The 12,745-nt window shown below is 47.1% G+C and overlaps 1 non-coding gene across 1 annotated transcript; it reads left to right on the top strand.

The window, feature by feature from the left end:
- Nucleotides 1-11,442: 11,442 nt before the first annotated feature.
- LOC127679473 (U6 spliceosomal RNA) lies at nucleotides 11,443-11,549 on the top strand. Its single transcript, XR_007976784.1, has one exon. It is a non-coding gene; the product is annotated as a U6 spliceosomal RNA (small nuclear RNA).
- The last annotated feature ends 1,196 nt before the right edge of the window (nucleotides 11,550-12,745 follow it).

The raw sequence follows: 12,745 nt of genomic DNA, 5'->3' as shown, positions 1-12,745 counted from the left end.
AAAGAGGTAAGGAACGGGGAAGCAGGAAGTCATATTGTAGGAAATAATAATCCAAGAAGATATTTTTAAAAGGAAGGTCATGTACCTTTTGATTGAAGGGGCTTAAGAGTCTTACCTAATGAATGAAAAAGAGTCCTCGAGCGAGGCCTGGATGGTGACATCTCAGGGCAATGATGACTGCTGTGCAGACAGAGGATCAGGAATCCGCATGACCTTAGATTACTAACTGGCCCTGGGAGCTAGAACACAATGCCAGGCTGATGGTTTGCGACTGGTGAGTTGGCTCAGACAGTGAGGAAGGCACTTGCCACCAGAGCTGATTCAGTCGCTAGGACCCACATGTAGAAGTTGTCCTCTGACTTCCACACATGTCACACGGTGCACATGCTGACAGCCCCCCACCCCATCCCTGAATGAATAAAAATGCAGTAAAGACTGACTTCAGAATTCTTTGTGTATATGTGAGAGACTGTGTGTGTGTGTGTGTGTGTGTGTGTGTGTGTTGAGACAAAGTCTCATTATGTAGCCCTAACTGGAATTCGCTATGTAGGTCAGGTATGTCCCAGACTCACAAAGATCCACTAGACTCTGCCTTAAAGAGCTGGCACCACACACCTAGCCTGTTTGTTTTTATTTTATGTATATGTGCCTAAGTGGGGACTTGAGTGTGTGTTTGTGCCCAACATTCATGTGTGTGTGTTTCCACAGAGACCAGAAGAAGGTGTCGAGCCGAGTATGGTGGTGCACGCCTGTAATCCCAGCACTCTGGGAGGCAGAGGCCGGCGGATTTCTGAGTTTGAGGCCAGCCTGTTCTACAGACTGAGTTCCAGAACAGCCAGGGCTATACAGAGAAACCTTGTCTCCTGTCTTGAAAAACAAGAAGAAGAAGAAGAAGAAGAAGAAGGAGGAGGAGGAGGAGGAGGAAGAGGAGGAAGAGGAGGAGGAGGGGGGAGAAGGGAGGGAGGAGGAGGGGGAGGAGGGGGAGAAGGGAGAGAGGAGGGGGAGAAGGGAGAGAGAAGTAGGGGGAGGAGGGAGGGGAGGGGGAGGAAGAAGGGGAGGGGGGAGGAGGGAGGGAGGAGGAAGGGGAGGAGGGGGAGGAAGAGGGGGTAGGGGGTAGGAGGGAGGGGAGGAGGAGGGGGAGGAAGAGGAGGGGGGAGGAGGAGAAGGAAAAGGAGAAGGGGAGGGGGAGGGGGGAGGAGGAAGAGGAGGGGGGAGGAGGAGAAGGAAAAGGAGGAGGAGGGGGAGGGGGGAGGAGGAGGAGGAGGAGGAGGAGGAGAAGGAGGAGGAGGAGGAGGAGGAGGAGGAGGAGGAGGAGGAGGAGGAGGAGGAGAAGGAGAAGGAGAAGGAGAAGGAGAAGAAGGTGGAAAGAAGGTGTTGGGTCCCCTGGAACTGCAGTTACGGATAGTTGTGAGCCACCTGAGATGGGGGCTGGGAACTAAACCTTGCTCTTCTGGAAAAGCAGCAAGCATTCCTAACCGCTGAACCATCTCTCCAGCCCTCCAAGATGGAGTCTTATGTAGCCTAGGCAGCTCTCAAAACTGCTGCATAGCAGAAGACAGCCTTCAATTCCTGATCTACTGTTTCCACCTCCCCATTGGGGTGGCAGTGTTTTTATGTTGTGGGGTGGGCTCTGATCTGCACACAGCCAAAGCACATACATGTGTGAAGGTAGTTAAAGGCTTTTTATCACAAATGTAAGGTTGCAAACTTTATTTTTCTGCCTAACCCAGGCTGTCCTGGAACTCACTCTGTAAACCAGGCTAGCCTTGAACTCAGAGATCTACCTGCTTCTGTCTCCCAGATGCTGGGATTAAAGGTATTCTCCACCACCACTCAGCAGATTCCAAACTTTTATCTCACAGAACTGTCTTTTTCTGGTGACTACTGCATGATATATTCCCTGAGAACGAAGGAGTAAATAAATCAAAATGCAGGAGGCAGGAAGACAAAAGAGTAAGGGCTGGAAGGCTGGAGGCCTCTAGAGCATTTTCAAAGGAGAAAAAAGCCAAATGACCTGAGGATTATCAGCAACATGTACACTGATAACCACAGGATGAGGCAGTATCTATTTCCTGGACAAACAAGAAGAAAGTTTGTATCACATAGGAAATGCAAACCTAGCAGGGAGTGGTCACACTCTGTAATTGCTGATGACTGATTCAGCCAAAAATTGTAATAGAAGCAAATAGAGAGGATGCAGAAAGAGGATACACAGGACCTAATCCACTGTTTCCAAGGAAACAGAAGAAGTCACAGGAAAGCTAGACAGTGGTTGGCAGTTAAGAGCACTGACTGCTGACACCCTCTTCTGGTCTCTGTAGGTACTGCATTCTAGTGGTACACAGGCAGACAGACAGACAGACAGACACAACACACCAATACACATAAAATGTAAAGGCTAATAATATTTAAAAGATGGGCATGGTGTTACATGCCTGCAATCCCAGTACTTTGGAAGTAGGGGCAGGAGAATTAGCAGTTCAAGGCTAGCCTCAGCTACAAAGTGAATTGGAAGATCAGCTGCCTGGTGGGCTGCGCGAGAGCTATCTCAAAAGACAAAAATAAGCCCACACTCTTTACATTGGTGCTTTTCCTTTTGATAAGTTACACTTATCTATTTACTGGGTGTCCATCGGGAAGGAGCACCTGTACCACGATGTGTGTGGAGATTAGAGGACAATTTCTGGGAATGTTTCCTCCTTCCACCAAGTTGGTCTTGGGGACTCAGACTCTCAGTTCTTCAGAGCAGAAAGGAAGTTCTGTATTCCTCGAGCCAGTTCGTTGGCGCCTCAGCCCACTGGCTTCTTTTAATTCAGGATCTAATGAAAGAATCTTTCATTCATTTGATGTCTTCTGTTAATAATTTCTTATCTGACGACCTCCTTATCCTGCTCTTTGGCTGTAAGTCCTTTCTGATTTCATTTATATCAAACTAACTTAATATTTTAAAAATACTTTTTAAAAGTTATTTATTTATTGAGATAGAATATCACTGTGTAGTTTGTCCTGGAACTCCACGTGTAGACCAGGCTGGCCTTGAACCCTCAGTAATCCAACTACCTCTGGCTTTCAAGTGTCAGGCTTAAAGAGCAACGCCATGTTCAGCCGACTAACCCACTGCGGGACTGTTTCAGACCAGCCAGCATTATGAATAATGACATAGAGATACAAGTCTAGATTGTCTTAGGCAGGTAAGGAAAAACAAATATTTACAAAATAGACTGATCATGGGCCATAGAAATAACAATACCAAGATCCTGTCAATATTTAACTCTCTGCCTGTACAAAATTACAGAGCTACACCTTCACATAGTGTACCCCAACAAACTCACTATTAAAATAAACATAACAGGGCTGGAGAGGCGCCGGAGCCCTGGCTGCTCTTCCATTAAGTCCTGACTTCAATTCCCAGGAGCCATCTGTAATGGGATCTGATGCCCTCTTCTGTCATGCCGACATAAGTGTAAATAGGGTCCTCGTGTACATAAAATGCACAAATAAATAAATTCTTTTCTTTTAAAAGAAAAACAGCCGGGCAGTGGTGGCTCACGCCTATAATCCCAGCACTCTGGGAGGCAGAGGCAGGCGAGGCCAGCCGGGTCTACAGAGTTCCAGGACAGCCAGGGCTACACAGAGAAATCCTGTCTCGGAAAAAAAAAATCCCCCAAACTAACTAACTAAATAAATAAATAAATGAAAAACAAACAAACAAAACAAACCCCATCTAGCTTTTGACAATGTCTTGTGACCCAGTCTGGACTCAAACTTGGGTTTCTCTTGCCTCAGCCTTCAAAGTTCTAGAGTTACCTGGGCAGTGATGGCGCACGCCTTTAATCCCAGCACTTGGGAGGCAGAGACAGGCAGATTTCTGAGTTCGAGGCCAGCTTGGTCTACAGAGTGAGTTCCAGGACAGCCAGGGCTACACAGAGAAACCCTGTCTAGAAAAACCAATCCAAAAAAAGAAAAAAAGAAAAAGGAAAAGTTCTAGAATTACAGGTGTGTAACATGGTGTTGGGTTTAAAATTCCTTTCATTTTCTAGAAAAAAAAGTCTGAGTATTAGAAGAAACACTATTGTACAGGAAGACTCTCTGGGATTTTGGCAATAGGACCATTTAAACGTGGAAGGAACTCAGGCTGTAAACACAGGGACAGGAAGGGATTTAGAGCCAAAGGGCAGGATGAAGTGGGCAGCAGATGGGAGATTAGTGACCAGGGATCAGGGGTTACTTGCTAAACTGGCTGAACGGAGTTCTTGCTGATCTGTTCAGGGTTTAGTTATCTTTAGTTATCGACAGCGGTGTGTCAGGAACTCAATCAGATATGAAGGGTCAAGAGGTGACTCAGCAAGAACCTGTGCTGATTCTTGCCTTTGGTTTCAAACCCCAGGACAAGGCACTGAGGTGTGCGTATTTCACACATCCAAGCAGAACCCTCCAGCTTCTCACAGCATCCTTCAGTCCCTGCCTGGCATGCCCTGCCCCCAACCCTGATCTTCCCAGCCCAGGGACTGACTGGGCTGCTCTTCCCCAGAGGCTCCAGATAATCCAGACATTTTCGTCTTCTCACGCTCTCTTCTTTCCCTTCTGTCTCTTCTCTCTCGGCCCACACACCCTTTTTCTCTTCTCTCCCCCCACCCCTTCTCCCCCCACCCTTTCACCCTCTGGTGACTTGCGTGGCCTCAATCCTTGGCATCAGTAAATTTGCCTGAGAGCAGCTTGACAATAAACTACATTTAGTATAATCTAATCTGGTTTAAACTGTCTCATTTCATCAGCAGAGACAAAGCCTCTCACCAGGCTGAGCATGCCAAGAACAGGATGAAGGCCAAGGCTCAGGACTTGTTGAAAAGAGAGTTTAGCGGCCACAATGGCGCATAGCCTTAATCCCAGCACTCCTGAGGCAGAGGCAAGTAGATCTCCGTGAGTTTGAAGCCAGACTGACTTACAGAGAGCTCCAGGCCAGCCAAGGCTACATAGTAAGACCCTATCTCAGAGGTGGGCGGAGTGGGGATTAATGTTAGATTAAAGTGAAAGTCTTGTGGTTTTGTTTTTTGTTTTTAAAGACAGGTATTGCCGGTGGTGGTGGCACACACCTGTAATCCCAGCACTCCAGGAGGCAGAGGCAGGCGGTTTTCTGAGTTCGAGGCCAGCCTGGTCTACAAAGTGAGTTCCAGGACAATCAGGGTTACACAGAGAAACCCTGTCTCGGAAAAAAAAAAAAAACAAAAAAACAAACAACAACAACAACAACAAACTTTAAAGACAGGTATTGAGGTATTGCCTGTCGGTAGTGGCGCACGCCTGTAATCCTAGCACTCCAGGAAGCAGAGGCAGGTGGATTTCTGAGTTTGAGGCCAGCCTGGTCTACAGAGTGAGTTCCAGAACAGCCAGGGCTATACAGAGAAACTCTGTCTCAAAAAAAACAAAATCCAAAAAACTAAAGACAGGTATCACTCTATAGCCCAGCGTGGCCAGGAACTCACAGCAATGGTCCTGCCTCAGCTTTCTGCCTGTGAGGATTGCAGATGTGATCCACCACACTTGGCTAGGGAGTGTCTTTATCACAAGTTTATTTTTCGATTGTATATGTTATACACTGTGAACTGGCCCTTTATTCTTGTCAGTACAGCTAAAGAATGGTGTGTGTGTGTATGTGTGTGTGTGTGTGTGATTAATGGGGGAGGCCACATGAGTATCTACCTGTGTGTGTGTGTAGAGGTCAATGACCTTGTGGAGTCAGTTCCTTTTTTCCAGGTCATCAGACTTCATTGCAAACATTTTGACCTGCTTTATTGGTGTAACTTATTTGTCTGTGGCCCTTGTGTCCTGTGAACTAGAGTTTACATTCATGGGCTTAGTTAAATCTTTTTTTTTTGGTTTTTTCGAGACAGGGTTTCTCTGTGTAGTCCTGGCTGTCCTGGAACTTACTCTGTAGACCAGGATGGCTTCGAACTCAGAAATCCACCTGCCTCTGCCTCCCAAGTGCTGGGAGTAAAGTCATGCACCACCACCGCCCGTTTCTGGCTCTTTTTTTAAAAACTCTTTTTTAAAAAAAATTTTTAAGTGTTTCTGTGTCAGTTCATGTGGTCACCTGTGCAGGTGCCGTCAGAGGCCGGAAGAGGGCGCTGGATCCCTGGAGCTGGAATTACAGGCAGTTGTGAGTCGCTTGACTTGGGAGCTGGAAACTGAGGTTAATCACTTTTGACAGAATAACTGGTAAGTGGTAGAGGTATTTATTTTAGATTTATCACACCAGGAGGTGCATAACCATTGTTCTAACAGGGACACTCAGTTTGATCACTTGGGTGGGTGTGGCCCACCAGATCTCTCCATTGGAAAGAGAACTTTTCCTTTTGTAATTTTTGCATTGTCTGCAGGTGATTCTTTAGCCAACGTACTGTGCCCTCTAGTAACCGTCCATACATTAACAAATAAGCTTTGATCAAGTCATTTATGTCACCAGGGGTTACATAGCAGTGATTTCCAATTTTAATATTTTTATTAGCATGGACTAGTTATACATGACAATAGGTTTCATTACCGCATTTTCATACATGTGCATACTGTGCTTCCATGGTCTTCTGCATCCCCTTACTTCCTGTTCTCTCTCTTCTTCTCCTTCCTGCTGATTCCTTTTCTTGACCAGTTTTAATCCTACTTCCCTGTTGTGCTTTTGTGTGTGTGTGTGTGTGTGTGTATGTGTGTGTGTGTGCGCGACCCAATTATTTGTAGGATTTGGAGCACCTTATCAATGGCTACAATACCAAAGAAAATGACTCTCCCTCTTCCCCCAGCATCCCATAACTGAATATAGATCTTCAGAGAGGGCGGAGGCTCGTTAGTCCTGCCCTATTCTTGACTGATGTTGACAGGGCCCAATCAGTACTAAATTGCTAATAACCACCATGGAGGGACCACCTGGGTCAGGCCAGGGACGTGGCAAGAAAGCTTTCTTCCACATCATCCAGAAGCCTCTTCTGGGACAAGAGAATTGAGTAGTAGTCCTGGATTTATTTGGATGTCAACTTAAGCAATGTGGGCCAGCAACAGCCTAGCAGGGGTAGGGGAGGTGGGGAGTAGGGGAGGGGAGGGCGGGTGTCCGGGCCACTGTGGATCCGTATCTTTGCTCAGCTGGGAAAGCAGAGACCCGCCAAGCTGGAGGTCGTGCCCGCCTGGAGAAGAGACCTCCCTTTCTGATCTACACTAAGGCTCCCCGTGAGTTTGCAGGAGCCGCCACCGCCACCGCCACCGGTCTGAAAGTGTTCCAGGCTCACCACCGAGGGCCTATTATTTCAATAAGAAAAAGCGGCCTCCTCCCAACAGGAATTTCCAGTCGTGGTTATTAGCCTAGGTGTGACCCAAAGGTAAGAGTCAGCGAGTTTCTCCTCAGGGTCACCCCGACAGCCCTGGTGCTTTCCTTAGCACAGCCTTTCGTTCGCCCGCCCGCTCGCCCGTGTGTCTCTCTCTCTCTTTTTTTTTTTTCTTCTCCTCTTTGACCTCAGGGTGTCAGCAAGCTTCAGACTGTGTTTAGTCTTAATGCCAGGACCGCAAATCTCTGGTCTCTCTGCCCCCTCCCCGCCCTCTCTCCCTGGTTTAGTAAAAAGTGGTTAAATGAGTCCCGGAGTGAGGTCACCCTGTGGGAGTCACAGGGTGGGGTGAAGGTGGGTGTCATCAAGGAAAAGGGAGAAGGAGAAACAAACAGAAGCAGACGTCTCTGCAGCCCAGGTCCTGGCCTAGGGGACGATGGCACCGAGGACCGTGGGACAGGGATGGCAGCTGATAGGTAGGATTCCCTGCAGCCTGAAGCTAGGCTGCTTCTTATCCTAGCCCTCGCCTCTCCGCGGTGACCCGACTCCTCTTCCAGGGACAGGCCAGGGGCCCTCTCTTCCCTTCTTCCCTATGTGGATCGAAGTCACTTGGAACCACCTTCCAATTATCCTTTGGGCCAATGAATGCCACAGTTTTAAAGCGTGTGCAAACAACCGCGGACAAAGTCTGCTGTGTGCACAGGAATAGGTCACCAGGAAACGCCGGGTTCCCTTTGCAGGTTCTTAGTTTCATGGATGAACTAATTAAAAATGGACACAGAAAAGAGCTCACCAGTTATTATGCTTAAGGAAAACAAACATCAGGACAGTGGAGGTTGGGACCATTGCAGCCGCCTGGAGGGCTAAGCCTGCAGGCTCAGCAAGGAGACCTTCCAACTGTGGGGGCTTGGGTGTAAATGCCGTCATCAGTAAGGGGACAGTGCTTCCATTTTAAAATCTTTATCAAGTGTGGTAGCATAAGGAGCAAGAGTTCAAGGCCATCCTCAGCTATCCAGTGAGTGTAGGGATACAAAAGACTGTCCCAAAGCAACAAGGAAAGCTGGGTGGAGTGTCACACGCCCAGCGCTCAGGAAGCAGAGGTAAACTCTGGGGATGTGAGGGCAGCCTGGTCTACAAAGCGAGACCCTGTCTCAAAAAAAAGAAATAAATAAGTAAAAATAAAAATAAAAAAAAACCAAAAGAACAAAAACAAAATGATGACGACGCCGACGAAGATGGCGATGATGATGATGATGATGGCGATGGTGATGATGATGATGATGATGATGATGAAGGTCACTCCAGGCCCCACACCGGCTTACTGCTTGTGTTGTGTTACTTCACTCCTGTCAGGTGTGGGATTGGAGATGCAGCTTCCCTTCAGCTGCCAACTGTGGCAGCCATTTTCTCTCCCCGTTATGGAGCACCCCTCCCTTACTGGGACCTCAAACTCAATTCTAATCATCACAGCAGGAAAGAATTTTGGGGGGAGTTAGAGTTTATTTCATTTGAAACCTGGTTTCTTGAAGCCCAGGCTGCCCTCAAACTTGCTAGGTATCGAATGATAACCTTGGCTTTCTGGTCCTCCCGGCTCTGCCTCCCAAGGGCTTGGATTACAAGCTTATACCATCATGTCTGAGTTTTATGGGGTGTGGAGTTCAAACCCAGGACTTGGTGCATTCTAGGCAAGTGCCCTACCTACCGACTGAGCTACAGCCACAGAGCCACAGTTGGTGTTTAGTTCGTTTTTGTTGTTGTTGTTGTTTTGGCTTTTCAAGACAGGGTTTCTCTGTGTAGCCCTGGTTGTCCTGGAATTCACTCTGTAGACCAGGCTGGCCTCGAACTCAGAAATCCACCTGCCTCTGCCTCTCAAGTGCTGGGATTAAAGGCATGCGCCACCATGCCTGGCCGTTGTTTAGTTTTTGAAACAGGGTCTCACTGTGTGTCCCTGGCTGGTCTGGAACTCACAGAAATGACCTGTTTCTGCTTCCTGCGTGCTAGGAGTAAAGGGGCGTGTCACCTTTCCTTACAGAGTTTATGAAATAGCATAGATAGATAGATAGATAGATAGATAGATAGATAGATAGATAGAGAGATAGAGAGAGAGATAGAGAGAGAGAGAGGTTTTCTGAGACAGTCCTGGCTGTCCGAGAACTAGTTCTGTAGACCAGGCTGGTCTCGAATTCACAGAGATCTGCCTGCCTGCCTCCTGAGCGCTGAGACTAGAGGCAGGTGCCAGCAATGCCCAGCCATTAAAAGGCATCTTTTAAAAACTATGTATTTCCTTTTCAGGTATGTGTTTATGGGGGTGAGAGGGTACACATGTGTGCAGGTGCCAGAGGCAGCACATCTGGAGGGAGAGATCCAGGCAGTTGGGAGTTGCTTGACATGGGGGTGTTGGACTCCAGCCGGCTGCAGGCGGAGCGTAGGAGCCATTTCCCCAGACTCTTTATAAAGCATTTTAAACAAACTTAGGAGCAGAGGTTAGTAGAGAGGTGCTTAGGCCAAAGGGTCGAGTCCAGTTGTCTTTATGATAATCTCATGTAGGATTCTGGCTATTTTTAAAGTTGTTGTTTACAAAGTTTGCTAAGAAATGTAAATGAGATCTCAGGATGGACAAAGGCACACCAGACAGGACTGCACCCGACATAGGAAAGCAAGGTATAGGATGCCTCACTGAGAATTAGTTAGCAGTGCTTTTTTAAAAAGACTGAGTGTGTGTGTGTATGTGTAGATTTCTGCACATGCATGAGGAGGTCAGAGGTCAATTAAAGGAGTTGATTCTGTATTTCTACCATGTCAGTCCAGGTGATGGAACTTGGGCACTTTTACCTACTGAGTCATTTACCCAGCATAATATAATATAATATAATATAATATAATATAATATAATATAATATAATATAATATAATATAATATAATACAATATAATCTGATTGTAGGATTCTGGAAAAAATTCTTAGAGAGGGGTAAGGTCCTACCTGAGATCATATAGATGCAGGCCTTAAGCCAGGTTTATTGCTATTTTATTATTTATATCTGAAAGTATTTCTAGGCGGGCGTTGGTGGGGCACGCCTGTAATCCCAGCACTCTGGGAGGTAGAGGCAGGTGGATTTCTGAGTTCAAGGCCAGCCTGGTCTACAGAGTGAGCTCCAGGACAGCCAGGGCTATACAGAGAAACCTTGTCTCGAAAAAAAACCAAATCCAAAAACTCAAGGAAAAAAAAAAGTATTTCTATATAAAAGAAATACTTCCTCTGGTGGTAACAACTTAACAAATATTGTTTTTTTTTTTCCTTTAAGTTACTTTATGTCAGGGAATTGGTCATAGTTAACAAATATTGTCAACCAGGAAGTTTTCTTTTCTTTTTCTCTCTCTTTTTTTTTTTTTTTTGGGTTTTGTTTTGTTTTTGTTTTTGAAAAAGAGTTTCTCTGTGTAGAACTGTCTGTCCTGGAACTCTCTTTGTAAACCAGACTAGCCTTGAACCCACAGACATCCACCTGCTTCTGCCTCTTGGGTGCTGGGATAAAAGAGGCATGTGCCACCAAACCTGACAGCTGGAGCTCTTGGTTCTCTACTAGTTAAAAGCTTCAGCTGGATTGTGGGGTGAGGAATTACTTTTTCTTGTCTTCCTGTCTCAAAACCTAGGCATAAACTCTACATGCTGCAAGTAGTCTCCAGACACAGGAAGTGAAGACACAGGAAGTCCAAAGCCCACGGCCTACACTTACCTTCCTGGTGTCTTTAGCAGGGGTTGCTGGACCTTCTTGCTCATTTCTCCTGGACTGGTTGATGCCTGGAACAGAGGCATGCATTCTCTCTCTCTCTCTCTCTCTCCCCCTCCCCCATCTCACTCACTAGTTTAGGAATAGCAGGACTGCGGGCTGATGCTAATCCTAGAGGCCTTCTTGACCCATTTTGGAGTCTTGACTGTTCTGTCCTAGCTGATGGGAGGTGCAGGCACAAAGATGGGCTGTGGGACCTCCTGGGAAGGAAGGCTGCCTACAAAGCCGAGCAGGGGAGAGATGTAGGCGCAGAAAACTGACTGTGGAAGGGCGGGGCTGGTAAAAGCTAAGGAGACCAGGCAACGAAGCAGGGTGAGGCCGAGGGGGAGGGTGCAAGGAAATACAGTTGGGCTCAATTTGGCAACACAAAGACTAAAATCAGAATAATACAGAGAAGATTAGCATGGCCCCTGTGCAAGGATGACACACACGTTTTTGAAGTATTTTATTTGTACATATATTTTTTTAATTAATTAATTATATTTATTTTTAGGCAGGCTTTCACTACTTAGCCTTGGCTAGCCTGGAACTCACTGAGAGGCATCACCCTTGCTGGGATTAAAGGCCTAGCTCAACACCAGCCAGAATTTTACATTAAAAAAGAAGTAAAAGAAAAAGAAAAGGAGCCGGGAGGTGGTGGCACACGCCTGTAATCCCAGCACTTGGGAGGCAGAGGCAGGCAGATTTCTGAGTTCGAGGCCAGCCTGGTGTACAGAGTGAGTTCCAGGACAGCCAGGGCTATACAGAGAAACCCTGTCTCAAAAAAAACAAAAAAAAACAAAAAAAAAAACAAATCCAAAAAACAAACAAACAAAAAAGAAAAGGAAACAGAAATGTGATCTGGATTAAAAACTTAGTCCTTGGCAGCATGGAGGCCCAAGCCTGGATTCCCAGTTCTCAGAAGGCTGATGCAGGAGGATTAATGTGAGTTTGATGCCTGCGGTTTACAGTGTGAGACAGTAAAAAGAAAAAAAACCCAAATAAAAAACACAAGGCCTTCTTCATCCCAGAGGAGCGCTGAGGTCAGTGTAGCTGCTCTTGAGGGAAAGGCTAGGTCTTTGCTCCCCTGTTCTTCAGTCTCAGGGCCACACAGATTATTTGGCCCCAGGAGGGGACTAACCTTGTCCTTGGCATCTCCTTTCAGGCTGGACAGTTGCTGGAGAGGGACTGTCTGTGAGTGACCATCAGTCCCCAAGGGGAACCTGTGCAGAGCTCCTATAGCCTCCCAAGATTCAAGCCAGCTCTGCTTTTCACCAGCTGAGTGACCTTGACCTGGTTCAGATCCTTATTTAGCACGTGTTTCCGTTTCCTTCTCGGTAAACAAGGCCAGAGCTGGGATTAAATGCAATTTTGCTCCTGGAGGGGTAGGAGGCTCGCCACACCCCAACCTGGGTTGGCTTCCGTCCCAGGAACAGCTGTTAAAGGCTTGATCTGGACCCTGTGTGGCCTGCTCTCCATTTCCTGCCCTTGGGGTGGTTGGACTTGGCTCTTGTGGCTCTTCTCCAGCTCTGGGGACAGGAAACTGAACCCAGGTCTGGCCTAACTGCCCTCTCTTTCCTCCTTACTGGAGTCCTGTACATTTGTGGGTGTGGGAGGTGTGGGGGGTGAGACTCTGGTTCCTGGAATTCCCAGCCTCACAGAATTCAGCCTG

The sequence above is a fragment of the Apodemus sylvaticus genome, chromosome 2, assembly GCF_947179515.1.
Source record: "Apodemus sylvaticus chromosome 2, mApoSyl1.1, whole genome shotgun sequence".
Taxonomy (NCBI): Eukaryota; Metazoa; Chordata; class Mammalia; order Rodentia; family Muridae; genus Apodemus; species Apodemus sylvaticus.
This window is presented reverse-complemented; position numbering and strand designations above follow the sequence as displayed.